The sequence below is a fragment of the Citrus clementina genome, unplaced genomic scaffold (assembly GCF_000493195.1).
Source record: "Citrus clementina cultivar Clemenules unplaced genomic scaffold, Citrus_clementina_v1.0 scaffold_1, whole genome shotgun sequence".
Lineage (NCBI taxonomy): Eukaryota > Viridiplantae > Streptophyta > Magnoliopsida > Sapindales > Rutaceae > Citrus > Citrus x clementina.
This window is the reverse complement of record NW_006263303.1, coordinates 19,885,802-19,903,243: the sequence shown is the minus strand read 5'-3', so window position 1 is coordinate 19,903,243 and position 17,442 is coordinate 19,885,802. Positions and strand designations below refer to the sequence as shown.

General features: G+C 37.0%; 2 non-coding genes and 1 pseudogene across 2 annotated transcripts; 2 read left to right on the top strand and 1 right to left on the bottom strand.

Annotated features, from left to right (window-relative positions):
* Nucleotides 1-2,553, bottom strand: part of LOC18054760 — an 8,689-nt pseudogene extending 6,136 nt beyond the window's left edge.
* Nucleotides 2,554-5,331: 2,778 nt separating this feature from the next.
* Nucleotides 5,332-5,438, top strand: LOC112096029. The gene has a single exon (XR_002904187.1). It is a non-coding gene; the product is annotated as a small nucleolar RNA R71 (small nucleolar RNA).
* A 1,906-nt stretch (nucleotides 5,439-7,344) lies between these two features.
* LOC112096023 lies at nucleotides 7,345-7,451 on the top strand. The gene has a single exon (XR_002904182.1). It is a non-coding gene; the product is annotated as a small nucleolar RNA R71 (small nucleolar RNA).
* Nucleotides 7,452-17,442: the final 9,991 nt, after the last annotated feature.

The following is a 17,442-nucleotide window of genomic DNA, read 5'->3' as shown; positions in this document are numbered from 1 at the left end:
AAATTCAATTGAGAAATATTCACCACCTCTATCACTACGAACCATTTTGATTTTCTTATCTTTTTGGTTCTCAACTTCAGCTTTGAAAATTTTAAATTTATCAAAGGCTTCATTTTTTGTTCTAAGTAAATACACATAAGTGTATCTAGAACAATCATCAATCAAAGTGATAAAGTACCTCTTACTTCCTCTTGTTAACATGCCATTATACTCACAAATATCGGTATATATTAAATCCAATATTTGAGTATTTCGTTCAGCTTTAGGAAAAGGTTTCTTAGTTAATTTAGCTTGGATGCAGATTTCACACTTATGACCTTTAACATCATTGCAATTAATCAAACCATGCTTAGACATGTATTTCATAGATCTAAAGTTCAAATGTGCTAATCTAGCATGCCAAACATCACAAGACTCAACAATATAAGCTAAGTTGATATTATTATTATTAATGCTGAGTTTGTACATTCCATCACAAGAATACCATTTCCCAACAAATAATCCATTCTTTAAGATAATACAAGTATTACCCTCAAGCACAATCTTAAGCCCATGCTTACACATACAACTAGCAGAAATAAGATTCTTCCTAACGGAAGGTACATGAAAGACATTATACAATGTGACTTTCTTTCTAGAAGTGAAGTTGATCTCAACTACTCCTTTCCCTACTACTATGGCTGCATTATTGTTCCCCATGAGAACCATTTGTCCTTCCGTTTCTTCTTTGTATGATAAGAAAAATTTCTTATCATTACAAACATGAATTGTTGCACCCGAATCAAGCCACCAATCATAGGACTTAGTTTCAGCCATATTGGTTTCGGTAATCATGCCAATTTGCATTTCAGAAACCATAGCACAAATCTCTTCAGATTTGTTTTCAATAACATTAGCTTTATGGGAATTCACTTATTCCTTTTTCTTCTTGAATCTGCAATCACTTTGGCGATGGCCTTTCTTACCACAAAAGAAATAATTTCCAGAAAACTTTTATGTGCTGGACTTCTTGAATTTCTTGTCATTCTTGACTTTAAAATTCTTTGAGAATTTACTAGCTTCAACAACATTAACTTTAGTAGAATCATGCTTATCCTTGGATTCGCGAGACCTAGTCTCTTCTTCAATTACCAAGTGTTTTTGTAATTCTTCTAAAGTTATGTTCTCTTTACTATGAAGGAGTTTCTTTCTATAATCATTCCAACTTTGAGGCAATTTAGCAATAATAGCCCCAACTTGAAATGATTCAGAAATTTCAACTTTTAACTCTCGAAGCTTAGCAACAATAATTTGTAACTCATGTATTTGATCAAGAATGGATTTTGTGTCTACCATAATAAATTCAAAATATTTAGATACAAGGAATTTGTTAGTACCTTCTTTCTCCGTTTTGTATTTGTACTCAAGAGCATTCCAAATTTCTACCGGAGAAGTCATAGAATTGTAGAGATCATATAACCTGTCAGAAAGCGTATTGAGTATGTGACCCCGGCACATCAATTCATCATCTTCACGACGTTTCCTTGCAGCCTTAACAACTTCGGTATCATCTTCTCTTGGTTCTGGAAATGGTTCCAATTTCGGATCAAGAACATATGCCACTTTAAGAACAGTAAGGAGAAAGAACAATTTTCCCTTCCAACGAGTGAAATTAGTTCCATCAAAACGATCGAGATGGACACTAGGATTCAGAAATGATGTCAAACTCTTCTCAGCTTCCATTTGCATTAAATAAAACCTTAAAGATTGTTGGTGAATTTCGAATATGGAGGCAAAGAACAAAGAAAATTTCTTAGGATTTGAGACGTGTTTGCACACTTTCCTTTAAGGTTTTATTTGCCTTCACCAATTTTTGGTTTGCTATAGAGTTTTAATGGCAAATTACCCTTAAGATATATCAAATCCTGAATACAATCTCTAGCAAATAAGATTGTATTTCCAGAACATATATGAAACCTGCAAAATCTGATGATTGATCTAATTGTGCGTCTTTCTTTTATGAAGAAGATGTTTATTTGAAAGAATACAACCATTAGAAATGGTACTTCTTCAAAGACACTCTTTTGGTTTGATTTTGCATCGATTGACAATTGAAATTTCCAAGCTTGCTAACCGTTTTTCCAGTTGACACAAAAACAAGCTCTCTGGAAATAAACGGTTAGCCGTTTGCTTTAGAACAGAAAACATGCTCTCTGGAATTAAACCGTTAGCTGTGTTCTCCAATGGTGAGCCGTTTTCTCCAAACGGTTAGCCGTTTTCTCTAGAACAGAAAACATGCTCTCTGGAATTAAACCGTTAGCCGTTTTCTCCAAAAAATGGCAAACCGTTTTCTTCCAGAATATCAAACCAAAGATTGAAAAATGTTATAATCTCTCTTACATTTTCGGAACTACCGGGACTGAAGAAACCAAGCTCAAAGCTTCTACCTTTTGATATTAAGGTGTTTCCATCACTAAGACACTGAGACGAAGTAAGGACATCTGATGCAAATGAGAATTCAGAAAAGATAAGTAGTAACTTGCAACAGATTAACAAGAGCGAAAGTGCATCCATTGGTTTCTACTACTTGGATTTAGATCTCTCTCACAAGTTAAATACATATAAACACCCTAATTAATGATCTATCTTGGAGTGAGGTCAATGCTTATTTAGATTGGAAGTTCATATTGACCTTCAGGTCAGGGCTTGTAGCCGAATTTGGCTTGTTCCGCCTGCATAGGCTCAAATTCCCTTTCGAAGTAGTTAAATAATGTTGTAAAGTGATGGGACCTTGAAAAACAATGACTTGCACCTGAAACTTCAAGATCTCTGTGAACATATGAAGAAGATTATGATTATAAAATCTTGTAGGCAATATTACACGATCTTTCATTTGACCACGACAGCAATGTTCACTAGATTAGATGCATCGATGCATCAGTAGAGATATATATATATATATATATGCAAAAAAAAAAGGAAACCGTCGGATTCATAAAGTCACCGAATTAATGGTTAAAAAAAAATGTTTTTGAGAAAGAAAAGAGAAAATGACAACCTAAACACCTGGCAACGAGACACATAACAAAATCTTCGATAATAAGTGGAGTCCCACCTAAGATAATGTAAATGTAAGAAAAATATTTTATCCTCCATTAAAAGTGGTTCTTGTGGCAACACAGACTTCGCGGATATCGTAGTTATGTTTGAACAAGAATCAAAATTTTGATTGGAATCTTTCTATCTTACATTACGTGTAGAACCGAGTGAAATCGCAAGAACTTTTCGTAAATTACATGTAGAACTGAGTGAGAACCTCAGAGAGGGCTTGGAACACTTTTTTATTATTTTTTTATTTTTTAAATATATATCTGTCTATAAATTGCGATCTACAAGTTGCAATCGGTAGTGATTAGTGGGAAATTTTTTGGTGGTCCAATTTCATTTTGAAAACTTTGAGGTAATAGTCATTTCAATATTTATACATTGACTTGACTGGGTCATCATTGCTATTTAGTTACTCTACTGCAAAAACTTGGACCACTAAATTCTTTGTTAATGACGTGAGCTAAATCATAAGTACAACATATCCTCCAAATAAAGCTGCTTCCATATTAGTTAAGAACAACGGTAGCGTCTATTAACGGACGCTGGTTCGATCTACGGGGCAATCTTGAATGAAGACAAAAATTAATTAGTAATTTCTCGATAAGAGATATCCAACTTTGTTAAATTAAAGGTAGAAATAAGAAAATATACACTCTAATAACATTTATAAACTTTGTAATGAAATTTACAATAATATCTAAGTATTTATTAAATTTTTATTTACTTTTATTTTAGTAATTTCAAATATTATATAAATCTTGTCCAATCCTATGTAACCCCAAACATAAGACAATATTAATGTAATCTAATTCTGTCCCATTACTAAACACGAGAGTAGATATAATCTATTAGGGAATTTTATATGCAGACATTATTGCTTTATAGAATAACCTTTTTCTGATATCACTTGTTAGGAATTTTTAATCTCACTCAAGATCTTACAAGCAAAAATATCAAACAAATAATAAATAAAAAATAGATGAAGAATAAAACTAATCACACAACACAAGAATTTATGTAAAAAATTTTATATTGGAGAAAAAACACGGTCGCCAAGGATGACAAGAGAAAAATATACTATGTGAAAAATTATTACAATCACTTTGTTATTTTCCTCGTACCAAAACCCCAATAACACACAATCTCTCAATAGACCCACTGTTTCTCTTATATTAGAAATTGTCTACTTGAAGAGAAACATATTGTTGTCATATGTTATATAAACAAATTAACCTCCTTATATATAGTAATTACTTCTTGTAAGAGAAGTATTTCTTTTTTTTTTTTTTTTGGTACAAGAGGAGCACTTAGCAAGGGCTAAGGAAGAACAGAACGCGTGTAAGAGACCCTGTACATGTCATGAAGCAACTAGTAATTTAAACCAACAAGGGGTGAATCCTGTACATAAAGACCTAAGGGGAGAGACGTAGCCAAATTTGCAAGGAATCAGTAGAGTGATTCGCCTCTCTATACACATGGTGGAGACTAACATTCCAATCACGAGTCAGGATTTCTTTAATGGCATGTAGAATTGGACCATAATCATTAGGAGCGACCATTTTATTCAAGACAAGTTGGGTTACACATAAGCTATCAACTTCCACTTCTAGATTTCTAATCCCATTTCTCCAAGCGAGAACAATATACTCCTTAATCAGTGCTTCCAGTGAAGTGATTGGATCTTGATTGATATGCTTTTGCCCTTGACTCTGCTGATGAAAGCCAGGTGGTTGTGTGTTTCTATTTTGTCCATTTAATGCTGGAGTAGTTCGATTCTGACTGCTCCATGAGAAATTTGGGTGCTGTTTCCAGCCAGGGTTGTAAGTATTTGAATATGGGTTGCTATGAGGTTGTCGATTGAAATTACCTACATAGTTTACTGAAGATGGATTTCCAGGACAATTATCAAAATCATGTTCTTCACCACAGTATACACAAGAAAGTTCAGTAACTTGCTTTACTGTTGCTGGAGCAGATGTCATGGCCTTTACCATGTTAGTCAATGAAGTTACTTGTGCTGATAAGGCTGTAATTGCATCTATGTTATGAACCCCTGCTGATCCTCTGGTTGCTGGTTGCTTGGCTGAAGGCCACTGATAATTATTATTAGCAATTCTCTCCAGAATTTCATAAGCTTCCGTGTAAGATCTTGATAACAGGGATCGATTTGCTGAAGCATCCACCATTAACCTTGTACTCGGATTCAACCCATTGTAGAAAGTTTCCAATTGAATGCAACAAGGAATACCATGATGAAGACACCTTCTGAGCAATTCCTTGAACCTTTCCCAAGCCTCGTACAAACTCTCATCTTTAACTTGATGGAAGTAAGTAATCTCATTTCGCAATTTTGCATTCTTTGTCGGTGGGAAATATTTCATTAGGAATTTATCAGCTAAATCATTCCATGTAGTGATGGAATCAGATGGTAATGAATTTAACCATGCCCTTGCTCGATTTCTTAAGGAATAAGGAAAGAGTCTCAGCCTTAAGGTATCTTGTGTTGCTCCAACAATCTTGAAAGCATCACTTACTTCCAAGAACAATTTAATATGGAGATGATGGAATCAGATGGTAATGAATTTAACCATGCCCTTGCTCGATTTCTTAAGGAATAAGGAAAGAGTCTCAGCCTTAAGGTATCTTGTGTTGCTCCAACAATCTTGAAAGCATCACTTACTTCCAAGAACAATTTAATATGGAGATGAGGATCTTCATTTGGCAATCCATTGAATTGTCCCTTTATTTGTAACATTTGAAACATCACTGGTTTCAACTCAAAATTCGCCGCTTCTACCTCAGGTCTGATGATCCCAGGGTGTACAACTTGCGGAGTTAATACAGCATAATCTCTTATAGCTCTGTCTCTATCATCAGCCATGTAAATAATATTTTTGTTGCCTGGCTGTCTCCCATTAGCATGTTCATTCTGCTCCTCTTGAATGTTGACTGGTTGTAAGGGCTTGTGAGGGTTCAAATTTCCCTCATCCTACAAATTATTCATGCCTGAAACAATTTTTGAATTTCTTTGTTCTCTTCGCAGTCTCCTGACAGTCCTTTTAATCTCAGGATCGAATTGGAACACCACAGATTTGTCTTTGCGCATGATTTTCCTCATCCTACAAATTACTATGATTCAAGCAAAACTTATTAATACTCAATTAAAATGAATGTTTAAGCAAAATGTAATCAAAATATAATAAAAACACCTTATTTGTTCTCTAAATGATCTTGATTCAAGTCTAGAATTGATGTAATAACTCTCATTTCCTAGAGTTATCACACTCCCAAACTTAAACCATTACTTGCCCTCAAGTAATGACACATACTAACATTTCCCGCAAACAAACATGTATATAATTTTAGCTCTTTTATCAAATTTGCAAGGTTTCTTCCACCTTCAGATAACAATTCCAATCATACAAAATGCCTATAGTAAATCAGTTCTAGACTCAAGCTTCTTTCTGTCCATAGTGTGTGTGTGCTTCCTTTGATTGAATTCTAAATATGCTATAACATCACCACAGGACTGCATAACTTTCAGCAATGATACACTTCATTCATAAATGGGGTAGCATAAATTTCACATACTCAAACTGTGATTGTAGACAGAAGATTTTTTTTTTTATAACATGCTACAGCATTGCTCATAACTCTCGCTATCTTTGAACACAATTCTGCATATGGGGTACATATTCAGATCTGGTTACCCAGCAACTTGAGCCATTGGAACAAATTGTATTTCATAGATATCACAGTTAATCAAACTTGCTTCTTCCCTCCAAACTTAGGATCTTTTCTATTCTTTTGGCTTTGCTCTAACAGTCTCATACAATTCAACCAAAGTCTAAGTGTCAGGACAGAATTTCACTTTCATCTATAATTATCTCTACTTGGCATATAAATACTGAATAGCACTCAATTTCTCTTCATTAGGTTTTCAATTCCATACACAAATATTAGATAACAGAGCTTTACACCACACACACATAAACACATGCATACAAACATACACATATGCATTCGGAAACACAACCCCCCCAAACTTGAGAGGTGTTGTGTCCTTACAAGCATAGATAACAAAGGCACACAAACTGACAAGGATATGGAAGACCTTAGAAAATAACACACAAATTGACAAACAGAAAGTAGTTTTCTTTTTTGGATAACAAAGCTCCATTTGCTGAAGCATCCACCATTAACCTTGTACTCGGATTCAATCCATTGTAGAAAGTTTCCAATTGAATGCAACAAGGAATACCGTGATGAGGACACCTTCTGAGCAATTCCTTTAACCTTTCCCAAGCCTCGTACAAACTCTCATCTTCAAGTTGATGGAAGGAAGTAATCTCGTTTCTTAATTTTGCATTCTTTGTCGGTGGGAAATATTTCATTAGGAATTTATCAGCCAATTCATTCCATGTAGTGATGGAATCAGATGATAATAAATTTAACCATGCCCTTGCTCGATCTCTTAAGGAATAAGGAAAGAGCCTCAACCTTAAGGCATCTTGTGTTGCTCCAGCAATCTTGAAAGTATCACTTACTTCCAAGAACAATTTAAAATGGAGATGAGGATCTTCATTTGGCAATCTATTAAATTGCCCAACTGTTTGCAACATTTGACACATTACTGGCTTTAACTCAAAATTTGCAGCGTCTACTTCAGGTCTGATGATGCCAGGATGTACAACTTGAGGAGTTAGCACAGTATAATCTCTTATAGCTCTGTCTCTATCATCAGCCATGTAAATAATATTGTTATTGCCTAGCTGTCTCCCATTAGCATGTTCGTTCAGCTCTTCTTGAATGTTGACTGGTTGTAAAGGCACGTGAGGGTTCAAATTTCCCTCATCCTGCAAATTATTCATGCCTGAAACAGTCTTTGAATTTCTTTGCTCTCTTCGTAATCTCCTGACAGTCCTTTCAATCTTAAGATCGAATTGGAATACCACATATCTGTCCTTGCGCATGCACGTACTGATCTACCAATCAATAGAATGAATCAAGTCAAATTTGGCGCTATCACGATTTACTTCACACTTCAAAAATAAACAATCAATCCCCGGCAACGGCGCCAAAAACTTGTTGGTTGATTTTTATAATCAATTATTATCAATGCCAATGTGCAAGTATACACAACAAGTAATAAAGTGATGAGTATTCAAGATCGTCTCCACAGGGATTGATGTTACTCAAAATGCTAAAGCAATCACGATATCGCAAATCAATTAAAAACCAAAACAAACAATTGTCTAATAATTCTATCGTGATAAATAATTGCGAAAGATGGAAATAAAAAAATATTGTAAAGAAATAAACTAAGTTAAATGTGTCTAAGATTCAATTGAGATTATAGTAGTTGAATGATCAAACTCTCCTAATGGGGTGACTGTTGTTTACCAAATTAGCATCAGTTGTTACAATAAGTGCTGTAGCACTGGGCAGAATAAATTTGCATCCTCAGCTATCGCATGTTGGAAGTCTCATACCTTTAAATCTACTGACAATGACCAGTTGCTCATATATTCATGGTACGACATTATATCCTTTAATCTCTCTACCCTACAAGGTGAACACCTATGTCTAGAGTGTCACAAATCTTAACGTCAAGTATTGCCCTTATGGGATTCAAGATAACCTAATCCAGGAAACTCGACTTAAGAACAAGTAATACTCTAATAATGTCCGCTAAGACATTCCCTTTTGCTGCTCTATCTTAACTGAAACTATTAAATGGGTGGTCAACCAAAATAACAGTTATATTCATAAAAACTACCAGAGTAAAATGCTACAGCAATACCATAACAACATATAAGAACAGTTAAGAACCCATTGGATTATTTGTCACTCAACTACAAGTAAATTTAGTTCATAATCTGGATGAGAAAAATAAACATAAATATTTGAATCTCGGAATACATCAAAACAATTAGAGGAAGAAGATAAATATAAGTTGAGCACGGTGAAGATCAAAGCCAAGTAATTCTGCCCGATTCTCCAATGCTGCCAAAACAATCTCCTTTAATTCTGATCTTCTTCTTCTTCGTTCCTTTGTAATTATTCCAATGATAATTCCCTTGCCGCCTTTCTTTGTAGTATTGCCTCCCTTTTATATTGCAAATTCGGTTAAACACAAGCCCATGAACGTGCATGCATTCAATTAGGAAACATGTGCTGACCCGCGCCTAAGTTTTCTCCCGCATTTACTTCCAGATTGCTACAGCACGAGTTGCTCTAACATCCGCAACAGCACTGCATTGCTCTCGATTGTGCTTTTCTTCTTTTATGGCCGTCTTTTTTCCTCCTCTTGCTCATCTAATGTCTCAACATCCCCTCATGAATTAAGACTTTCTAAGAACCTACAATTATGCATATGTTTTTAGCACAAATTACTATGATTCTAGCAAAACTTACTAATACTCAACTAAAATGAATGTTTAAGCAAAATGTAATCAAAATGTAATAAAAACACCTTATTTGTTCTCTATATGATCTTGATTCAAGTCTAGAATTGATGTAATAACTCTCATTTCCTAGAGTTATCAATCGTACATGTGAACGGTGACATTTTTCCTTTTATGCTCCTCCTAAGGTTTTCGACTGTCCTGAGTTCAAAAGTGATGTCCGTTTTGCCGTCTGATTTCTCGTTCATTGTGAAATGACCATGATGCCCCTAAAATATATAAAATACTTAATTAAAATAAAACACACGTAATTAAATCACAAGAAGCTTAAATACATAAAAGTAAGCGTGTTAGTAAGACTTGAAATGTAAAATGATGATTTTCTCCTCTATAAATATACATTTTCTAACACTCAACAACAAGCATGACTCTGCCAGCCAAATAAAGATTAAGGGCGTTCCATCCAGTGAGGCGCTGTTGGACTTTATCAAGGACACCCTTATAGGTGTGTTTGTTAACTCTATTATGTAAAAGGGGAACACCAAGATAATTGCCTAGGTTATCAGTCACATAAAAACCAAGCTCAGAAACAATCTCACGCCTATCATCAACTCTAACAATTTTAGAGAAATAAATATTGATTTTTTCTTTGCTGACTTTTTCACCAGATGCGAGACAGAAAAAATCAAGCACCTCAGAAATAACTTGGGCTTGGTCTAGAGACGCCGCCGAAAGTAGTAAGAGATCATCTGTAAAGAACAAATGAGTGAGGGGGACTCCATTGCGATTCAAACGAACAGGCTGCCAACGCCCTTTTTTGACTTCACTATTAATCCCATGACTCAGGCGTTCTACACACAACACAAAAATATAAGGTGATAAGGGGTCCCCTTGACGAATCCCTCTCAAAGGAGTGAAAGATTGTTTTCTAAACCAGTTTCTAAATACTTGATCTTACTAGATAGACTGTTTTCAATCATTGCCTTGAATTCTTTGAATGTTTGTAGGGCTTTGGATTTTGCAAAGAGGGGAAAAATCCAAGTGAACCTAGTGAATCTAGAATAGACAGATAATATTGGTAACCTTGGGATGACAAAATAGGGGCTTGTCCCTAAATATATGTATATATTATTTCTAAGGGATGTATTATTGTTGCAATTGAAGGAAAATATTGCATATGACTCTTACCAAACTAACATGTACTACAAAGATTAGGTTTGATATGTTTATTTAGGTTTAATGTATGATTAAGATTTTTCATAACCTTTTTCAAGGCATAAATTGTTGGATGTCCCAATCATTTATGCATATGACTCTTACCAAACTAACGTGCACTACAAAATGTTGCATATGACTTTCACCAAACTAACGTACACTACAAAGATTAAGTGTGATATGTTTATTTAGGTGGAATGTATGATCAAGATTTTTCATAACCTATTTCAAGCATGAATGGTTGGATGTCCCAATCATTTATACATTACATTGCAATTAAAAGATTTGACAGGATGAGTAAACAAGGCCACTTTGACATCTTTATTGAATTTAAATGAGTTTACATCAAAAGAAAGCATTGCATTTGCTACAGTACATTGTGAAAACGTAGACAAAGGATTAAACTTGGAATTGACAATAGACAAAGATTTAGAAGATGACAGGGCATAAGATTTATTTGAATGATAGAATGTGGTTAAACCCTCCACTTGATAAAGTCCATTTCTAGCAATCCCTTTGAGCAATGTGGTCCCTGTATTCTTGTGCTCGTATTTGGATCAACAGAGGAATGTGACGTGCCTTAGATTGAGACATAAAGATCTCAACAAGTCTCTTCCCTACTTCATGTGAAGTCTCACATCTCATTACCATTATCAGCACATTGTCTACCATTGAAGAGAACATCAAGCTCTAAATCAACTTATCAATTTTCTTCCAAACAATATATTCTGGATTTTCAGTTTTCCTTGTAGGAATGATCTCAAATTTGTTTGATTCTTCATATGATTCAGTCAAAATTAAGTAGGACAAGGTTTATCACGATTGATGAAACCTCCAAGATCATTTCCAATTATTGATGCAAGATCCTGTGTTTTCCACACAAGGTAACTAGCTCGATCTAGCTTGACAGGTTGCATGAACCTGAAGGATAACGAAGATGATGTTTTAGTGTTTGTATTTGCCATGATTGGGGAAATTTACAAAATTGGCCACAATACTTTTGCATTTTTCAAATTTGACCTCCCAATTTTTTTTCAATTAAAATTAGCCAAACACCAAGTTTGAGAACCAAACTACCACTATCATTCTCACCATTTTCTCTCACCAAATCCTCTCCCTCTCGCTGAAATCCCTTACACATCGTCGGTGGTGTAGATCAGCATTTGAGTCCATCGTCAGTGGCCAAAATAAGCTATATCACGTTCAAAATCTTCTAAGATCTCTGAAATCAACAGTTAAAATTCAAAACCCTAGGTGAGTTATTACTTTTTTTTTATTTGCGTTGTGATTTTGTGTTGTTATTGTTGTTGCTGTTGTTGTGTTCTGTTGGTGGCAGTGGTGATAGATTGAATATTTATGGTTTTTTATGGCGATGGTGGGTGAGGTTGTTGTTATGTATGTATTTTGTGGGTGTTGGATGGCTGCTGTTGCCCACTGGACAGAATTCGCGCGACATGCAATAGCCCATCGCGCGAATTTTGTGCGATGGGCAACATCTGCCATCACGCCAAACTCGTTCACGGGCAGCAGCCCATCGCGTGAGTTTCGTGCGATGGCTGGCCATCGCCCCAACTTGGTGCGATGGGCTAGCCCATCGCACAAAATCTGGTGCGATGGCATTATGCAATTGGCATCTCGTCACACAAAAACACAGAGCCTATGTACTTCACACTCGATGTGTTTTTGTGCGACGGGTTGCCCCTCGCACAAAATTACATGCAAGGGGCTCTCGTCGTAAAAAAACAAAGATTGTGCACAAATTGTGTATTTTGTTGCATAATTTGTGTTTATTTGTATTTTTTTCATAAATTTTATTTTAAATTTTTATTGTAATATTTTTGTAAATTTAAATAACGAATAAAAATTTGATTTTGTTATAGATACATGGCGAAAAAATAAATTGGCAAAGCGTAATCCACCCGCACGAAGAAAAGATCCAAGCATGATGAAGTTAGGCTCTGATGATCATTTCCCGGGTCGTATTATAAAGACATCGAAATTTAAGAGAGTCGTCCAAGCTATCCAGAGTAAGTTAACGCGAAAACAATTATCGTTATTCAAGAATGATATTTTCAGGCACTTCATGGATTTCGAGAGTTATGCGTTCAATGGTGTTATAATCCACAACATATTGCTTAGGCTAGTCACACATGAAGAAACCAGTAAAGATCAGTTGTGGTTTCAAATAAGAGAGCATTTGACATGTTTATCGATCGGAGAGTGGTGCCTAGTTACAGGACTTTCCGGTGGTTTTTGGTTGATGTTTATAATATATTTAATGTTCGGACTTACACTTGATTTTAGTGGTATCCATGGCCAGTACTTTAGGAAGAAGATTGTTGTGGACATATTTAATGGTGATATCAGAATTTAGGCTATTGTATTCATCTGAATATTGATGTATGCGAAACGTTTCTATTTTACATATTGTTGATGCGAGATTCTGGTTACCCTTTCTACCGCGACCAGGATCTCTGCTCAATCAACTCGACCACGATCAGGATCTCTCCTCGTATGCTTTCTTCTCCAAGAATTCCTGCGTACACAGAAACAAGTTAGAGCAAGCCAGTTGTTTTCCCGGCGTAAACCCTCCGACGCTCAAGTCAGATATGAAGGTTTTGTGTTCCTGGGAACGTTAGCCATTAATTTTAAGGCTTGTTTTTGGTATCGATTATTGAATGCTCTCTTTATCTCAGTTTCAGTATCAAAAGTTCTAACCCTTTTACCTTCGTTGGCCACCTTTTTATAGGCTTCTTCTAAGTTCAGACCCTCCTTCAACCCACGCCCATTACGTTCCCATCTCTCGGAAGTGGATGCTCCATTTTCGTAATCGTGGGTGGTCGCGTGGTCTTCGTGCCTTGATTCTCGGGTTGGGGCGCACGTCTCGCCAACTGCCGTTGACCGGGTCTCCTCGCCTCAACCCTTAGCGGGAGGCTCAACCATTAGCAGGAGACCGGCCTCGCCGATGGCGTATTTGTGGACAAGCAGAATATTCATGCTCCTGTTCTCCTGCTACCAGACTTCTGCAAGATATACCTGTTCGTGCGAACCCTGCTAATAGCTATCTGCTCATCACGGCTCGTCTCGTCGAAGTACATCCCCCAAACATCGGTCCCCCAGTTTCTGGTGTTGGGTAACGTAGTGAGCTGACATTGGAAACTCAACGGTTCTGGCTTACGCAGGGTAGAAAAAGGCTGCCAAGAGTTGTGTCGCATTTAATTGCGGATGAGGTGATGTGGCAGAAATCTACCCCTCCGTTTGAATTTCAAACAGACGGTTATGAAACTCTTGGGATTTGCGTCGTTAAATGCTGGCAGCCCAAGAGTTTGTTCCTCATTAGAAAACCCAAAACCCCCAAAAGAGAAACTCGTCATTTACTCTATTTCTGTCTCTCCGGCGAATGAGTCCTTCCTCTCCCTCGGCGTAAAAGCTTCTTTCATTGTCTCTCTCTGACTAAGTCACAACTTTATGTATTATTTCTTTTTACCTCGGTCGTGGATAGTTGTAGACAATTTCTTTTACGTTTTGCTTGGGTAGTGTTTGGTGATGCAGTTCTGGTTATAGTCTAGGGAATGTCAAAAGGTAAAGAGAAGGTCATTGAGATTGATGACGACGAGTTAGACTTCTTGTCTAGTCTGCTCGCTGATTCTGTTTTTGACCCCGGGATCCCCCTAGAACCCATTAGATCTAGTGTTGGGACTAGTGCTAGGAGGATGTCCCCTCAAATAACCTCCTCAATCGGTAATAGTGACGACGAGGGTTCTTCTAGTTCGGAAGACACCTTGAGTAATGATCAGGGAGATGATTCTGGTGAGATGTCCTCACCAGGAACATCGCGGCCAAATAGGAGGAGCACAGTAGGAGGTAGAGCTCTATCACAGCATTACGCTATTGATTTCATCACGTGCACGACCACAGTATACGAGCTTACTAATCTCCGGGTTAGGTATGGAATTCTTGATGAGGTACCTCTTAGGGTCCCAGGAAAGAAGGATACCCCCAGCCGGCCTCCTAGGGGATATGTTACTCTGTTTCTAGAGAGTTTTAAACTTGGGTTAAGGTGCCCCATGCAGCCCTACTTTGCCCGAATACTCAATGGGTTGAATTTAGCTCCTGGTCAACTGAACCCCAATGGGTGGCGGGTACTTTCTGGTCTGTTCATATTGTGGGACATATGTTGCCAAAGCGAGCCAACAGTTGACGAGGTGAAGCACTTGTACCAGCTAAAGAGCAGCCCCAAAGATGCCGGCTGGTATTACTTCCAGTCTAGTACCAAGACCAAGAAACCCATAACTGAGCTTCCAACTGGTGGTGGTGGGACTTGGAAGAAAAAATTCTTTTTTGCTGGGGGTCCCTGGGGTCAAGTTGCACAGATTGACGGGAAGGATTACCGCGTCCCACCCCGTTTCGTGGTCCCAGGTTGCCTGCTCGCTTCAGATGTCTTGTCTCCATAGTGGTTCTCATTTTGCTGTATTTTCTCTAACCCAATATCTGTTCGCATTGCAGGTTCCTGGGGTGTGCACTACCAGCTTAAACTCGAGCCGCTCAAGCGGGTCGAAGCTGTGCTTGCCAATTCCTGCACAAACCGAGAGCTGCTAACCACTTACATCTTCTTCACTATCGGGGACAGAGACATTTGCTCTGAAGGAAGTTTCAATTTTTACAGGTGGCTCAACATTTTGGTTCTCAACTCGAGGAGGCGTGGTAACAAATACAGGGATGCATCCGTAATTTATCACATCTGAGGCTATATGTAACACAACCTTGACCATTTCGTCGTTAAATATGTCCATATGTAGTGAACATGTACGATATATTGTATTTCTAGACCTCAAAGTTGCCTTCATGGTGATATTGTATTCATTACGATTTATCTATCAAACATCATCAACTCTTGTCAGAAACTAATCAAACGTACAATCTTTTTGAATTAGAAAAGTTGTATTATTGTCATTCACATACTCCATACGTCCATCCGCCAACGTCTCACACCAACCGTCATAATACAATTGAAGCATAATTAAATTTGTTAAACCTGAAAATATTAAAACAAATAAAACAAATGTGGTTACACACTACAAAGCATGATAAAGTGAATATACAACACATTTTACATGGATATTGCAGAAACAGTAATAACAAGTGCTTGTCACACTTAACTTGAGGCAATTTTTTTATTTGGCCATAGAGGAGACCGGCAAACAAGCTTGTGGGTTTGAGTCGTTTCGTCGCAAGCTTCAAAACGGTATATTATACGAAAAAAAAAATGGATACATGTAGCCTAAGTTATGACCTCCAAAAAATAGTCGCCGTATATATTATAATTTTGGGTTAAGTTGAATTTTTTTCAAATCTGAATTTTTGGGTGTCGGGCGAGCTGTCTCACAAAACATGGTGCGACGACCACCCTGCACACAAAAATTCAAATTATGTAATCTGAATTTTTGTGCGACGGCTTGCCTGTCGCACAAAAGTTGTTGCGACAAGCACCTGTCGCACAAAATTTCATGCGATGGGCGCTGCCCATTGTGCGAATCTTCGCGAATTGGTCAACACCCATTGCAAGACTTTCTAGGCAACACACTCCAATAATGCATTAACACCACCAACAACCTCCACTACCACCACCACCAACAACCTCCACTACCACCACCACCAACACCACCACAACAACAACAACACACAACCACAACACAACATAAGAATAAAATAAAGCATGTATTTGAAATTGCTAACCTAGGGTTTTTGAACTTCAACTGTTGATCTCGGAGATCTTGATTGCTATTAGACGTGATTTTGGTGGAATTGGTGTTATTGGATGTAGTTACGGTGAGATTGGCCGCCGACGATAAACTCCGATGTTGCTCTACGGTGTTGGCGATAAGTAAGAGGTTTAAGTGAGTGAGAGATTTTAGTGAGCTTGGGTGAGATTGACGGGGGTACTTTGGTCCAAAATTTTGTTATTAGGCTAGTTTTGATAAAAAAAAAATCTGTGTGGTTAGTTTTGTAATTTGTTAAACTTTTATGGTTATTTTTATAAATTTCCCTTGTATGGTTGTGATACCGTGCAAAGATTTATAGTAAAGTGTTGGTTTGCAAGAAACTGAGAGAAAATATTGAATGAAGAAGAAAAGATTTTAATTCATTTCTTAACTGCTTATGAATGTATACAGAGGCGGGTATTTATACAATATCAATGTAACAAACTCATCTAATGTACAACCAATAACAATGTGACAGTTGTACTATTCATAACAGACTAATGTCGTGCTGGCTTACACACACACGTGAATGATAACTAACTTCCTGAGCATAAGCTTCTTCAACATCAGCATCTGTACCTGAAGCAACACTGAACTTACTAGAGTCTTTTGGAGCCTTCTACAATATTCCTAACAAGATAAATAGTAACTTGCAATAGATTAGCAAGAGCGAAAGTGCATCCATTGGATTATATTATTTAGACTTAGATCTCTCTCACAAGTTGAATACATATAAACACCCTGACTAATGATCTATCTTGGAGGCATTGACCTTGAGGTCAATGCTTATTTAAATTAGAAGTTTTGTTGACCTTCAGGTCAATGCCAGCAGCGAAGTTGGCATGTTCTGCCTGCATAGGCTCAGATTCCCTTACGAACTAATTATATAATATTGTAAAGTGATGGGACCTTGAAATAGAATGAGTTGTACCTGAAAATTCAACATCTCTATGAAAATATGAACAAGATTA